The sequence below is a fragment of the Emys orbicularis genome, chromosome 7 (genome assembly GCF_028017835.1).
Source record: "Emys orbicularis isolate rEmyOrb1 chromosome 7, rEmyOrb1.hap1, whole genome shotgun sequence".
NCBI classification, from domain to species: Eukaryota; Metazoa; Chordata; order Testudines; family Emydidae; genus Emys; species Emys orbicularis.
This window is the reverse complement of record NC_088689.1, coordinates 70857190-70871823: the sequence shown is the minus strand read 5'-3', so window position 1 is coordinate 70871823 and position 14634 is coordinate 70857190. Positions and strand designations below refer to the sequence as shown.

Genomic DNA, 14634 nt, shown 5'->3' with positions numbered 1-14634 from the left:
CCCAATCCCCCCCACTTCCAGGGTTTCATTTCTGAAAAGAGCTGAGCAGCTAACCCCCGGCCAAGATAGGGGAAGGAGTAAAGGGGAGTCAAACTCAAGCTAGCTCCACCTTTGATCCTGTAGTAAGGGCTTCGTTCCTGGAGGCACGGTGCCCCCCCCCCAATTGGGGCACATGGCCCTGTCTCATCCCACCCCACCTTCCATCCGTGCGGCTCTCCTTGCTGGCTAACCTGCCTCCCCCACCCAGCCCGCTTCATTAGCCGTCTTTCCCTGCATCACAGAGTGTGCTACCTACTATGGAGGGGCGAGAAAGAACACATTTGGGTAAAAACAAGCCCTGGCTAATGTGCTGCTCTCTCCAAAGTGCACCTGGCTTTAGCAAAGTATTTAATTGGCCTCCACAAACTTCTTTTCCTCGCCTGCAGATTATAGTGATCCCAGCCCAAGAAGCCCCGGAATGCGATTCCTTCCGAGGACATGCTCAATTGAGACGTAATGACATTGACTTGGTGTGCAACAGAATGTAGTAAGAAGAGCATGGAATGGATTTGATTAACAATATCAAGCTGCTTGTGAATGATTTTGTGACTATAGATATTGGTGACTTCTTTCTCTGAATGTCATTGTAATTGGCAGTGAAAGTCGCTAGATTTGTCACGGGTCACTTTGACACTTATTTTCTCACTAAGGAAACCAAAAAGTCACTAAATCTAGTGAGAAACGAGCTAAGCTGGCAACACTCACACGCAGGCCGTGGGCCTGTCCTCTCATTCCTCCTCTGTACATAGACCACGCCCTGTCCCGACCCCCTCGCACGTGGGCCATGGCCCTGTCTTCTCCTTCCTCCTCTGTATGCAGGCCAGGCTCCTACCCCTACTTGCACATGGGCTTTTGCCCCATCCCAGCCCCTTTCAGATGCAGGCCATACCACACCAGATTCCCCTTTGCGCGTGGCCCACAGCTTGTCTTGCTCCCTCTGGTATGAGGGACTTTGCCCATCCCACTCTTTGCTCGTCCCACACTCCTAATATTTGTTCCCACAGACAGCCATTCCCTTGCTGGTGTGGAAGCTTTCTCCTCTACAGCTCCAGCTCTCTGTAATAGTCTTCCTCTGTATCTCCTCCTCTCTGTGCCCCTGAGGGTCTCTCTCCTCCTACATTTGTCTCTTGCAGAGCTGGGCTAGGAATTCACAACAAATCACTGATGCGGCCAATTTTGCTTCTTTTTCAGTTCATCAGCGGTCCACAAACAAATCACAAAAATGATTATAGGGCTAAGGTGACTCTTGCATGAAGCTGAAAAGATATGGACTGTTTAAGGTTTGAGGAAGTGGGGACATGACAGCAGTCTACAAACTGATGAATGGTTTAGGGAAGGTAAACTGGGCACTCCTATTAACCCTGACTCACAGGGCAAGGAAAAGGAGACTGAAAGGCAATACTTTTAGAAGTGAACAAAGGAAAATGTATATAGTGAATAAACAACCTGTGGAACTCACTGCCACAAGATGTCATGGAGACTAAAAGTTTACTAGAATTTAAAAAAAGACACATATTTATAAGAATAATGAGAACATCCAGGGGAAACTATGAGGGATATAAACCCTAATACTTTAGGGAATGAGCCAACTCCAATACAGAGTTCTCTTCAATTTACAATTGCCCTTTGCTTTACAACAAAGTTGGCTATTTACCACTCTGATCATTTCCTTCCTACATTCTTTCTTTCTTTCTTGCATATGTTACTATAAGCAACACTGGAAAAATCTGTGAAGTGCCTTAGCTCAAGTTTCACAGATTCATACATTTTAACTTCTTTATAATAATATTTTTGCTTAACCTTTTTTGTAGTCCTCTAGTCCAGTATTTCAAAGTCAGCATTAATGATTCAGATTTCCTCGGCCAATTTGTTTGATACTCTTGGGTCCTGCACATTTAAAAAGGTTTAACTTCAATAGCTGCTGCTTACCAGCCTCCCTAGTTACTGATGTAGTGGAAAGTAGTTTGTTATCATGGCAAGATATGAATACACCATCCTGCTTCTTTCTGAATGCAGAACAGAACTATGTATTGAACACTGCTACATTTTCTGCATCACGATTGACAATTTTACCATCCTCATCTGATAGCAGACCTGTACCATTGCTAGGCTTTCATTTGTTCCTGATATGTTTATAGAGTTCCTTCTTATTGTTCGTAACACTACTAGCCATGGGCTTCTGGTTACCTGGAGCTGGTGAGCTTGATGATGGCCTTGGTGGCCTTGGGCATGACTAGCTTGGCTAGCAACCCCGGCAGCAGCAGCAGATGCACGGTTGTGTGGTTCGCCCAGGGAAGCAATTGTTGAGCACTTGTTGAAAAGCATCAGAGGGGACGTCTCCTTGGTGATATGCTCAAAACCATCCCTGACAAAAGCAATCATGATGCCCGTGGTGTTGGTAGAGGTGCTTGTGTCGGGGGAACCTGCTTCAGCACCTTGCATATGAAGATGGAGTAACTTTCCTTCCTGCTCCTGCTTCTTATCCCCCTTCTTCTGGGTCTTGGACACCACTTCCTTGGAGCCCTTCTTGGGGGCAGAAGTGGACTTGGCTGGAGCAGGTCTCCTGAAAGCTGGTTACTCCCTGCTGCCCAGAACTGGTCCTCTCAGCTGCCCGTGCATTGGCTCTGTCTGACTCCCAGATTCAGGCCCAGCATGGGCGCTCCCTCCGATGCCTCTGTGTTTTAAACTGGGATTTTCAAAGGAGGCCATGGGTGATAGGCACCCAAATCCCTCTGAAATTGAAGGGGAGCTCAGTGCCCAAAATCTCAAAGGTATTTAGGCACCTACATTGATTCCTATGGGGGTTAGGCACCTATATACCTTCAGGATCTGGGCCTAACTCCCTTAGCTCCCTTTGAAAACTCCAGCCTTAAAAGGACAAGCATATGCCATAGCCAAAGCTGTGCAAGCTGCTATGGGGCCATTGTGATCTCGTGTAGCAAGAGCACACCTCTTGAGTAACAACGAGAATCCTGGCGTAGACAGAAGTAATTCAGAATCGCAGATAGACGCAGGGTCCCTGTCTCGTCAAAGGAAGCACTCCAAGCCCAACGCAGTTCACTGGCGCATCACAGGCTCTTGTTGTTTTTCCTCCCCAAATCTCCCTCTTCATAGCTCTCAGATGAGAGCAGGTGCCTTGGTCGTAACTCAGGGTCTGCCCTGGAGGGGCAAACAGGGAGAAGCTGGTACAGGGAACTCGCTCCTCCTCCTTTCAGACCTATGCGGGGGAGCTAAAAACCCAGCTGTGTTAGCCATGGCTGTAGCTGTGTAGCCCAGCCACCACTAGAGGGAGACAGAGTGTAACCCTGAGTGGGTGACGGAAATGCCAGCATTGACCAACACTTTGCACCAAGGGTCTGGGCCTATGGCTGTGGGACTGTGCCCAGTGTAGCTTGGGGAAATACAGGCTGCACACCCGAAAAGGAGACGGAAGAGCTCTGCCCTAGCCTCAGAAGAGCCATTGTGCTTGCCTGTGTCTTCTGCAAGCAGGCAGCCTCCAGGGACTGGCTCTGGAGAGCTCTGCCTCTGCACCTAAATGACATGAGATCTAAACTATTGCCGAATAGGGAGCACAAGTCCCTAGTGTTGTCAGACACCATATCAAGGAGCCCTGTTGATCTGTGGGTTCTCCAAAGGCTTAGGGCAATACAGAAGCACACCTGGGTCCTGCCAGCCTTGCCGCAGAAATTTGAATGGCCCAAAATAGCCCCTCGCTCTGCTACACAGATGCAAACTGTATCCAAACTTATAAAGCATGTCCCACATCCAGTCCGTGACTTCCCTGCCATGATCAGGGACCTCACAGAAGCAGAAGATTGTATTGCTTATGGCAATCATATCCTAGTCCCACCGTCCCTATAGGACGAGATATGGGACAGGAAACACTAAGGACACCAAGGCCTCACAAAATGTTGGGAGTGGGCCTTAATTCTGATACATCTAAAAGCTTCTCTAGTATGAAGGTCCTCTTCAGTGCTTTTTTCCTAAGCAAAACTCCCATTGACTTCAGGCCAAGTCACTGGGAGATTTGCTCAGTTAAGATGTTAGCAGAGGGCTCTGAGAAAGCTGGGTTTGCTGCTCTTCTATCTACGCTGGATCAAGTGCTATTTTCGACAGTGACTTTTTGGCACCCTGTAAGTGCCAAGCATTGTTATTCTCTTTCGCTCATTTGGCGTTGATTAAAGAGTCACTGCTGGCATCAGCCAGGCGTGAGATTGAAGTGTATGGGATTCAGCTGGTTATTAATAGAAAAAATACGGAGCATCAAGAAATGATTCGGGTTTTTTCTGACAGGAGAAACACCCAGAAGCGGAGCCCCTCGTTGGATGAAACATTCCCTTCTTGTTGCCTACACAACGTTTCTGTAATTGACAAAACTGACTGTCATTGTTTGAGTGTGTTTGGCTCTCTGGCGGTGGGTTTTATATGTTTGAGAATTGACTGGAAAGAAAAGCAGTGACTTTCCCAAGTCACTGTTTCATTCACACACCCCGAGCTGTAGGTATGAGATTACCAGGAGCTGACATGAATGGGGCTCCTTCTCTCTCAGACCTGCTGGAAAACAAAACACATACCGGCATATATTTGAGCAACTGCGAGTTGACTTTGGAGAGGGCTGGTATTTTTACACGATAACAGTCCATTGGATTCCCTCATAAGTCTTTCAGTTCTTCATTACATAAGGACTTTTCCTGAGCTGCAGGGCAATGAGCAGCATGTATGTAATCCCTGTTTCACATTAATGCATCACATGTGCTTCGGATTTCAAACGTCAATATTTTCAGGAGCATACAGTAGGGCTCTTTTCTGTAAGTGGGGTTTGGATTATGGCTCTGACTGCCCTGCACAGACTCTCTATAATTCACTGAGTGCAGGTTTTGTTTTGCCTTCTGTACATTTTTGTTTGGAAAATGTTACCTTTATATTTAAAAAAAAGTACTGCAGTGTTCTCCGGTAACAATCCAAAGCACTACCACTTGCCATAGTGATACTGCAGCATTTGCAGCTGAGTTGTAGTGTGTTTTTTTAAAATGCATCACTAGGCAACCTTAACTTTCTTTTCACATTGTTGTTTTGATTGAACCGGATAGGCCAGGTCCTCATCTATGGTAAATCCACACAGCTCCATTGACTTCAATGGAGCCACTCATCTACACCCAGTTAAGGATCTGCCTGCTGATGAATACTGTTCTATCTTCTTTTAGGGAAGCCTATAACTTGGTAACTGTAGTTATGTCTTTGCATCAGGATTGGTTAAGTGTCATCATTCTCATTTCATAGATTCTAAAGCCATGATCATCTAGTCTGTCCTCCTGTGTAACATTGGCCATAGAACTTCCATGCAATAATTCCTAGAGCAGATCTTTTAGAAAAACATCCAACCTTGATTTAAAAAGTATCAGTGATGGAGAATCCACCATGACCTTTGGTAAGTCGTTCCTATGGTTAATTACGCTCAGTGTTAAAAAAATCCACCTTATTTCCGGTCTGGTGTGTCTAGCTTCAACTTCCAGCCATTGGATCATGCTAGACATTTCTCTGCTAGGCTGAAGAGCGATTACTGAAAATCCAGGCACAGAGTCTTGTGGTGAAGGGAGTGAGCTGGGATCCCAGCCAGTGGGCTCTTTCTGGAGTCTCTCAGAGACTTCCTGTGTGAGCTTGGCCCAGCCACTTCATCTCTCTGTGCCTCAGGTCCCCATCTGTAAAGTGGGGATAACCCTCCACAGCTGCCAGACTGCCTTGACACAATCAACAATATCTAGGGCACTGAGATGCTTGTTGATTTCACAGAGTTTAAGACCAGAAGGGACCATTAGATCATCCACTCTGACTTCCTGCATAACACTGGCCCTTACATTTCACCCAGACACCCCTATGCTAAGCCAAATGACAAAGCATTTCAGCCCTCAGGAGACTAAACTGAGCCACAGGCAGAGATGGCAGAGACCAAGGTACCATCAGTGCCTGAAGCCCCTACGATGGCAGGGAATCGATCAGGTGGGACATGCTCATATGATCTGCGCCCCCTGCTGCAGAAGAAGGCACGTAATGTGAGTTTGATCTATGTTGCTCAGTTGTATTATGCCAAAGGTACTCCCATCCCACAGGGCTCCATGAGGCAAGGGCTTGGGTGCAGATTTCAGGGCTGACCCACAGGCCGGCCTGCTTAGTTCCTCATGCTGCAATGAGGGGAAGGCTGTCCCGTCACACTAAGCACCGGGATGGAATTGTCTTCGATGCCCTGTATCCATGTGTGTGTCAGACGCTCATGTGCATGGGCATACCCCTCGCCCCGGCTCCCCCTTTCTCCTAGGAGCAGTGTGGCAGTATGGTTGTGGGAGGGCACTACTCTTGGGAGGACAGGCGGGAAAGAGCACTGTTTGCCCTGTTTTCCTCTTTCCTAGTGCAAGTAGCGTGCTAGCCACATTGCAGACAAGTACAGCAGTGGCTAGAGCTAAGCATGCTCCTGTTAATTGAGTTGGAGGGAGTGGGGAGAAGTGGGGTGACATGAGGTGTCAGCCATACCTAACCCATACTGGGTTTGCATGGTCTTCGTCTCCTTCAAGTGACTGCTCCACATAAGCTGTTAGCGAGTCTCCTACATCTTCTACCTAGGGGAGTTAGGGGGGAATTAGCATGTCACCCTTACACCTTAACTCATCTTATAGCACACGAGATCCTGCATTCAAACCTCACTGATATCCCAAGTGGGCTCAGTTACATACACATGGGCTAATTTCTGCCCTCAGATACACCCATGCAAACCTAATGACATTACAAGATCGCGAGGGCAGATTTTGGCCCTATTCATCTCAATTATTTCACCTTCTGCGGTGCCAGACCTCAAGGAGCTCAGCGTAAAAAGCATCATGTTTCTAAAGACACTTCCCCACAATTAATGTGTAAGGATATAATCCGACACAGAAGGTTGTATTTTCTGAGCGAGCCACCCTCCTTTTTCTGTTGTGCGCTTACAATGAAATCCTTGTGAGTGCTCAGCACAGCAGACAGCTTCTGTTAGCTGCATTTCGCCTGCTGAGCTCAACAAAGGAAAATGTTAATGGTCAGAGCTTGTCAGCAGTGCACTGCCATTCACAGTTAGTTACACTTCACTATTGTTTTGTGTAGTTGTTAGGATACGGATATTTCCACCGTAGAGGAGATATTTCCCGGGCCGAGAGACCCTGCTGGAAACTGTGATATTCCATCTCAGGCAAACAAACCAACCAAGCCCAGAACCTCAACAGAGCAACTTCCAAACAAATAAATCCAAGTACAATGTGAGAAATGTCTGTCATTACCATCTCAGTGTAAAAGCTGCTGTGCCTTTTATAAATGCACATGGTTTATGTGCTTGCACTGTAGTGAAAAATAACAGTACCACGTACTTTCCTAGTGCCCTTCATCTTGGGAGCTAAACTGGATTGATGTAGGAAGAAGGATGGCTTTATGGGTAAGGAGGCCCAGGACTGGGACTCGAGCAATCTGGGTTTAATTCCTGGTGCTATAGCAGACTTCAGTGATGATGGGTAATCCATTCAGCCTTTTTGAGTCTCCATCCGCCTCTATTTCGATTGTAAGACCTTTGGAGCAGAGACTGTCCCTTGCTATGTGCAGGACTCAGTCTAGCACAGTGGGATCCTGATCTCATTTGAAACCACTAGACACCACTGTATTTTGTGTGTGTGTGTGTGTGTCTCTCTCTCTCTCTCTCTCTCTCTCTCTCTCTCTCTCTCTCTCTATATATATATATATATATTAGGGCTGTCAAACAATTAAAAAATTAATTGCGATTAATCATGAAATTAAAAAAATAGTCACGATTAATCACAGTTTTAATCGCACTGTTAAACAATAATAGAAGACCATGCCCTGGTCCCTGTGGGCTCCCCCATCCATCAGCCCTGGCCACCATGGGCTCCCCGGCTCGCCAACCCTCCATCACCTCCAGGCCCCACTGCCTTCCCCCAGTGCTTCATTTGTATCGAAAGAGGTGCTGGGGCTCAGCCCTGGCACAAATGAAGCACTGGGCAGCTGGTGTTGGCTGAGCCCCCAGCTCTGAAGGCAATGCTGCTGCCAGCAGCAGCACAGAAGGAAAGGTGGCATGGTACATGGCGTATTGCTACTCTTGCTTCTGCACTGCTGCTGCAGCTTGTGGTGCCTGGCGCTCGGTCTGTGACTCATGGTGGGCTTCGTGCTATTGCATGGGGGGCTGCATCTTGCCAGAGCCCATGGCCCAGCTGCAGCCCTTTCCTTGCTCAGTGGGGCGCCATTTCAGTTTTTGGTTTGGTTTGAGAAAGTGTGTGTGTGTTGGTGGGGGGAGTGTGTATGTGTGTGGGGGGGGCACTCTCTCTTTAAGCAGAGCACTCAGGCGCCTGAACGCTTATTCAGGCAGTAGCAGCTGCTGTTGGCAGCATTCACTCCTGAGCCAGCAGCAGCAGCTCAGCAGCAGACACAGTCCCTCTGTTCCCCAACCCCAGCTCAGCAGGGACTGGGTACATGCGTGGGGGGGAGGGGGACACCCTGACATCAGCCCCCCGCCAGGGGGTGCTTCGAGTTGAGGGAGAATCATAACAGAGGGCAAGACTGTGGCTTTAAGCCACTGCCTGCTTTAGGGTGGAAGGAGTGAGGATGGGCTGCACCCCACCAGCTGTTCCCATAGGGATTGTTACAAGCCCATTGCCTCTGAGAGTGCTGGGAGAGCCCATCTGGATTCCCCCCAGGGGCTAGGATAGAGGAAGTTGGTGCCTGGATCCAATCTTCACCTCTTTCCGACCTACGGCCTTTTTGGGAATGTCTAGAACGGCTAGTGGAGCTTGACTGCCCCACTCCCAGTGCTCTGGGCCTATGCCTGGCCCCTGTACACCTGTGAGAAAGCTGGGGGAAGGCTTCTAGCCCTGCATACCTGTGTTGGCCTAGGCACACCTGAGCCCTTCCTGAAGCCTATGGGTTCAGAGCCACAGTGGTGACAATATCGGTGCCTTTAAAGGGGCCTCACAGTTGCAAGTGAATGTTCAGCTGCTAATTCTGGTTGCTCAGGGTTGTTAGCGCCTGTGATTGGATTGGGAATCTCGTGATATTTGCTGTTTTCCCTTAAAGCCCCAGCCCCTGGAGTCAGATTATTACATGTGTAAGCAGAGTCAGGATGAGCTCTACCCTGACATCTGGTGGTGAATTATGGCGAGTGTGGAAAAGAACTCCAGGGGCTGATCTTGTTTGCATAGGCACACCCACTCGCCTGGCATGGAACAACAGCAACTGAAAGTGGTTACTTTGGCTGGTGTGGGATCCCCAGTTTCTCTATTATTGGGGCAGGAAGAATAAAGTTTTGTTACCCTGATTCTGTGAATCAAGGCCAGTGGAACTGTTGTATGACAGAAGGACTGAGTGAGTCCTTCACCATTACCTAAGTAGCACTTGCTTGACAAGGGGCATGGGTTACAAAACCCAGTGAATTGAGAGAGGATGGGGACAGGTACCTGATGGTATGGGTCCCCTCTGAGGGTTTGAAACACCAATTGCACCACCTCCTCTCTCCACTGTTGAATGTCAGAGCTAACTTTGATTCCCTTAGGAGTCTAGTTACAGGCTGCTGAGCTGAATTCACTTTGGGCCAATGGTGCACCAGCACTGGGGCTCCCCTACTATACTATGAGCTGAAATCGCTAAGAGCTGAAATCACAAAAGAGCTAAAGTTATTAAGAGCTGAGATCACTGAGTGCTGTGTTAACTAGTGGGGGAGCCTGAAGCTATATTGCTCAGCAGCTGGTGGAGCAATTTGTGGGGACGACTGGAGGAGCAGCGAGTGGCGTGGAGCCTTGCGGGGCCGGTTGGAGTAGCCCAAGGAACGGCGAGCGGAGCTGTTTGTGGGGACGGCTGGAACGGCTCACAGGTCGGTGAGTGGAGCGGAGCGGAGTGGAGCGGAGCAGCTTGTAGAGTGGAGCAGTTCGTGGGATGGCAGGAAAGTGGACTGGCTCGTGGTAAAGGCTGCGGCGGAACCCCCACGGAGAAACAGATGGCTGGCCAGCCTCGGATCACGTAAGGTGCCCCTTAACACCCTGCGTGCCCCCCCCCCTTTTACTCTGGGGCTGCACTGACCAGGGACAGAGACTTTGGGGGTGTTGGACTTTGGGGACTCTGGGTGATTTTTGGGTTGCTGGATTCAAGAGCCAAAGGGAAAGGACACAGCCCAATTTGCTGGGGTGGGTTTTGCTCATGGTTTGTGTTATGAATCCTGTTTGTGGTGTTTTTCCAATTTTATGCTGATGTCGTTTACCTCATGTTATTAAACATTTTCTGCTACACTCAGACTCCGTGCTTGCGAGAGGGGAAGTATTGCCTCTTAGAGGTACCCAGGGGGGTGGTATGTAATTGTCCCAGGTCACTGGGTGGGGGCTCGAGCCGGTTTTGCATTGTGTTATTGAAACGGAACCCCTAGATACAGAACCTGGCCCTTGTTGCTGCCAACTTAGATGGGCAGAAGGGTTACACATGAGACTCCTGGCTTTCAGTGGTTTTATTTTAAGGAAGCTTTTAATCCTTGTGGTGGAGGAGAAGAGCTGGAAAACATGCCCCCTAAAGGCTCAAAACCTGCAAGGGACATACCCTTCTGCCCTCTCCCATTTTTTATTTAAAAAAAAATCTCATGATTTTTCAGGGCCTGACTGAAGACTTTTGAATGCTTGAGGTTGGCAACAGTGGGAGATGGAATGTCTCATTCTTCACTAGGAAACACTCACTCATGTCAATATCTCCCTAGCTTGTCAGCCCCTGGTGTTCCTTAGGGGCTCATCAACATCTCCTGTGCCTTCAGCAATCCAGTCCTACAGACCCTGTGTGTGTGTCTCTACATTTCAGAGTGGTAGCCGTGTTAGTCTGTATGCTAATTTTTCCCCTACTGTTACTCACACCTTTTTGTCAACTGTTGGAAATGGGCCATCCTGATTATCACTACAAAAGTTGTTGTTCTCCTGCTGATAATAGCCCACCTTAATTGATTGCTCTCGTTATAGTTGGTATGGCAACACCCATTTTTTCATGTTCTCTGTGTATATATACCTTCCTACTGTATTTTCCACTGCATGCATCCGATGAAATGGGTTTAAGCCCACGAACGCTTATGCTCAAATAAATTTGTTAGTCTCTAAGGTGCCACATGAACTCCTCTTTCTTTTTGTCTCCACATTGTGGTTGAATGTCTAGTGAATTTGCTAAGGATCACCACAACAGCTGACCCCTCTGGAAGCTTGCTGGATTCACATGTGCGATTCTGACATTCCTAACTTGACATCAAACACGTTTCAAGGTGCTTTCCAACAGCTCACAGGCTCCTGTGGGCCATGTTTCACTAAGTTCTTTCATATAAATCTCATTTAAAGTCTCTAGTTCAATCAGTTATAGCAAAAAAGCACAGAAGGAGTTTCTAAATATCTATTTTTCTCCCCATGGTCCTGTGACTTTGAAACAGCTTGTTTCAATAACTTCAAATTTGGTCAGATATTATCAGCTGGCTATGGGCTACATATGCCAAATTTGAAACTCCATGGAGGGAGGAGAGGGATTAGAGGAGAAGAAGGCAAAATTGGATTTACATTGGAAAGCAAGTCTCATCTTCAACTAGGGTGTGGCTCATTCTGCTTCATAATGCATGTCTAATGAAAAGGAGATGAGGGTATAACCTGGGAATTTAGAGAGGTTTCTGGTCAGTCTTTCGTAATCATTTTCAGTGAAGACTTGCATGTACCCTTCTGCCCCCCAAAAGCACACAATTTTTTTTTTAATAATATGGGCTGTCAATTAATTGCAGAAAACGCATGTCATAGAATCATAGACTTTAAGGTCAGAAGGGACCATTATGATCATCTGCTCTGACCTGCACAATGCAGGCCACAGAATCTCACCCACCCACTCCCGTAACAAACCCCTAACTTATGTCTGAGCTATTGAAGTCCTCAAAGCATGGTTTAAAGACTTCAAGGTGCAGAGAATCCTCCAGCAAGTGACCTGTGCTCCATGTTGCAGAGGAAGACGAAAATCTCCCAGGGCCTCTGCCAATCTGCCCTGGAGGAAAATTCCTTCCCGACCCCAAATATGATGATCAGCTAAACCCTGAGCATGTGGGCAAGACTCACCAGCCAGACACCCAGGAAAGAATTCTCTGTAGTAACTCAGATCCCACCCCATCTAACATCCCATCACGCATATTTACCGCTAATAGTCAAAGATCAATTAATTGCCAAAATTAGGCTATCCCATCATACCATCCCTTCCATAAACTTATCAAACTTAGGGCACGTCTTCACTACCCGCCGGATCGGCGGGTAGCAATCGGTCTATCGGGGATCGACTTATTGCGTCTAGTGAAGACGTGATAAAATCGATCCCTGATGGCTCTGCCGTCGACTCCGGAAATCCACCGCGGCAAGAGGCGGTAGCGGAGTCGACGGCGGCGCGGCAGCGGTCGACTTGCCGCCGTCCTCACAGCCAGGTAAGTCGACCTAAAATACGCCACTCATTTCCCTTAAAGGGGCCAGCCACCGTGTCCTCCCTCTAGGTCTGTCTGATAAAAAAAGCTCTTTGATATGGGAAAGGTTTCCTTGTCCTTCGTATCAGCAGCAGAGGCCTGTGACAGAGGAGCCCCTTTAAGCCCCAGGGATGCATTGAGTCTCAGGGGCAAAATACTACATTCTAATGGTCTTGGCACGTGTTGGACTATGCAGTGATGGTGGGGGCGAGTGGTACCTACACTCATACAGCGGTAATACCACCTCCCGGGCCCTGCTTAATGTTTCCCTGCTAACGCACACACATTTTGGGTACGCTCCATCGCTTAGGCATGGCCATACTGTGCTGCTCTGCTGGCGGAATCTAGCCCTACAGCTGGAGTATCTGGCCCCAGGAATTCTCCTCCGACCCCAGGCTCATCTGGTGGTAGAGCAGTTTTTACACCATGCCTCCCTTCCAGCATATAACGTGGGACAGAAGCAAATGAAGCATGACCAGGGCTCCCCTATATTCCTCCCATCCCTGACTGTCCTTTCAGTCCCTTGCGGCCATTAGCCACCAGCATCAGCTACAACAGTCCTCAAGCTGCTCTAATTTACGCCAGGAACCAGCCCACCACACAGCAACCCCAGGATGGGACAGGCGCAGAGGTAGTCTCACACCATCTCAGTGCAAACACCTCCCCCTATTTGCACTGTGGGCTCCTAACCTACGCCATAGCCCAGGATCAGGTCCTTTATCCACAACCCGACCTGGCTGGTTCCAAACAGTGTGAAAAGTTTGGCCGTTTCTTTAAATTGTGTCATTCATGTCTGTGCCCCTCTGTGCTGCTGGGTTCCAACAGAGACCCGAAGGGCTTGAAATCTTTGCAGAGCCAATAATTTGCAACAAATCACTTCAGCAAGTGGCTTTTCCTCTTTTCCCCTGCACAGAATATCCAGGAAAAGGTCTTTTACAGGTGCATTCTCTGCTCAGCCAAGCTTTTGTTCACCTGTTTCAGTCACTCCCTGGCTTACTACTTAAAATTTGGAATCTGAAACTTGAGCTGAGTTGCTTAGTTGTGATTGGTCACTGAAGTCACATGGTATTGTTTCTCTCCCCGGATTGGATGAATGTAGCTCTTGTATCAAATTTCTGGTGAGGCCAACTCACTTGGGCCTTGGTACAAAAGGTTTATGGGATGAGAGCGTGTGCCCTCATTGCATTAGAAAGCCCCTTTGTCTTTTTACTGCTCTACTTCTATCTCCTCACCAAACCTCCAATATCGTCCTTCTCTCTCACACTTACAGCCCTGGCACGGCCCACCACAATGGTTGCGATGAACAACTCTTGCTGGGGTTCCAGCCATGATAAGCAAAAGCAATTCTTACTTTACGGTCTCGCATTTAGTATTTAAGACTCAGGGCTCATGGCAGAGAGCCAACTGAGCATGAGCTCCCACTGTGAAATTGTAGCTAAAAAGGTGAAGGCACAGATTTATAAACAGTGGAATATCAAGCGAAAGTAAGGAGAGGTTATCACCTCCATACATGGGATTCATGAGGCCATTCCTGGAAAACAGTGTCCAGTTCTGGTGTTCACCCTTCAAAACGGAGGCTGGCAAACTGGAAAGGGTTCAGAAAAGACCTACAAGAGTGACCTGAGGTCTGCAAAACATCCTTACAAGAGACTTAGAGATTCCTAGACCATTGTGATCATCTAGTCTGACCTCCTGCCTAACACAGGCTGTAGATCAGGGGTCTCAAACTCAAATGACCATGAGGGCCACATCAGGACTAGTACATTGGCCTGAGGGCCGCATTACTGACACCACCACCCCCTACCGCCCTCGGCCCCACCCCCACTCCACCCCTTCCATGAGGCCCCGCCTCTTCCCACCCCTTCCCTGCCCCCATTCCAACCCCTTCCCTGAAATCCCCATCCCAACTCTGCCCCCTCCCTGCCCCCAGGGGGTGCAGGAGGGATGTGGGGTGTGGTGGGGGCTCAGGGCAGGGAGTTGGGATGTGGGGTGCAGGAGGGGTGAGGGGTACAGCAAGGGGTCGGGGGCAGGGTGCGGCAGGGGGCTCAGGGCAGGGGGTTGGGGTGCAAGAG

General features: G+C 48.6%; 1 pseudogene; it reads right to left on the bottom strand.

Moving 5' to 3' along the window:
- Positions 1–2222: 2222 nt before the first annotated feature.
- LOC135881547 (histone H2B 5-like) lies at positions 2223–7445 on the bottom strand (annotated as a pseudogene).
- Between the last annotated feature and the right edge of the window lie 7189 nt (positions 7446–14634).